Raw genomic sequence first — 1,864 nt, forward strand, 5'->3', positions numbered from 1 at the left:
CCCACCTGGTGGGGCTTGATGGGGGAATCTCAGGCCACATCTCCCACTCGGCGGGGCTTGACGGGGGACCTCAAGGCTTGCCCCCTGCCCCGGCCTGGGCTGGGAGACCTCAGGCTGCATCCCCCACCTGGTGCCGCGCCAGGGGACCTGAGGCTGCGACCCTGCCCTGAGGGGCTTGGCAAAAGTGGAACCGGCTAGGTCTGGATCTAGCTCAGTGGGGGTGGGGCCAGCTGGGTCTTTTCGAGGCACACGTGGGTGGGCGGGGACTTGACTCTGGGTCCCATAGTGCGCCCCAGACTCTGACAGGAGGAAGATTGTCATATATATTTTATTAATTTTCTTTCATCTCTGACACTTCTAGTATAGAGAAAGGGCAAATAGCAATATTAAAATATTTCCTCTAATTAATCCCCCTTTAATGTGCACGAATTTCGTGCACCATGCCACTAGTCTGTAATAATAAAAGGGTAACATTCAAATTGACCAAATGGCCAAATAGCAGAACGACCGTCTGGACCACCATGGTATGACACGCACTGGCGCCACGCCTGCCAAGGCAGATGCAATGCTATTGGTTGGGGGGGCCCCACCATTGCCCCATGATTGCCCCGCAGAGGGAAGCCCAGGCCACCAGCTGGCAGGGCAATCAATTGGGGGGGCTCCGCGATTGGCCCAAAGAGGGAGGCTCAGGCCACCTTCTGTGGGGCAATTGATCGGGGGGCTCTGTGGAACTGGGGAACCAGGGGTGTGTGGCGGTGGACATGGGCTGCACCAGGCCAAGGCAGGTGCAGGCTGGGGGCGGCTACTGGCAGCCAGGGCTGTGAAGCAGGCAGCTGGTGGAAGGAAGGCCTACCCTTGCATGAATTTTGTGCATCGGGCCTCTAATAAAAAGATGAAAGACATCTTTGAGGCAATTGGGAAATTTGAATATAAACCTTACATTAGATAATTTTTAAAAATTATGGTTAATTTTGTAAGGTTGCAATACATTTTTTTAAGGTCTTAATAAAGATGCATATAAGAGTATCTGTGGATTAAATAGCATGTCTAGAATTTGCATTTAAATACTAAGGGGCAAAATCAAATATGTGTATGTGTGAGGTGTGAATTTTGGTGTGGGCTGATTAGGCCAGAAGCAAACAAAGCACAATTAGCAACATGTTGATAATTATTGAAGCAAATTTGTGGGTACTTATTGTTCTCTTTACTTTTGTACATGAAAAGTTTTATAATATAAAGTAAAAAAGTAAATCTGTATTGTTAGTATTGAAGTAGTAGTAATTAGAAAATGCTAAAGGAACAGCATTCTTAACTTGTCAGAATTACAAATAAGGTAGGATGTCATCATAGCATGTAACAGAAAAGGTTCTTTGAGTATATCTTTTATTGAAATGTTAGATTGAGACTGAAACAAAATCTTTCACTGGCTCTTCAACAGCCTTTATTAGAAAGCTTTTAGATTTTCTTCAGAGATCCTCTGTTAAATGAACTTCATTTTATTCATGCGTAAGGTATGGAAAATTGTTAGAAATATGTGAAGGTTAACTATTTATATTTTACAAATTTCCAACTACCAGGTCTACCGGTTAATAATGCGGATTTTGTAATCAAAGAAAACACGATCATTTCAAGAGAAACATCAAAAGTGCTTTATTCAAAGTAATGTCCACCGCTAGCTACACATTTCCCCCATCTTTCAGGTAATTTGTGGATACTGTCCCAATAGAACTTTTCTTGTTTTGAGGCAAACCATTCAGAGACCCAATTTTCCACTTCTTCGTACGTTTTGAAGTGCTGCTCAGAAAGTGCGTGTGCCATCGATCAGAACAAGTGGTAATCTGAAGGAGCAAGGTCTGGTGAATAC

The 1,864-nt window shown here is 44.5% G+C and overlaps 1 protein-coding gene across 8 annotated transcripts in view; it reads left to right on the top strand.

Moving 5' to 3' along the window:
* PIAS2 (protein inhibitor of activated STAT, 2) overlaps nucleotides 1-1,864 on the top strand; it is a 54,874-nt gene that overhangs the window by 17,012 nt on the left and 35,998 nt on the right. The window lies entirely within an intron of this gene.

This window comes from Myotis brandtii, unplaced genomic scaffold, assembly GCF_000412655.1.
Source record: "Myotis brandtii unplaced genomic scaffold, ASM41265v1 scaffold212, whole genome shotgun sequence".
NCBI lineage: Eukaryota > Metazoa > Chordata > Mammalia > Chiroptera > Vespertilionidae > Myotis > Myotis brandtii.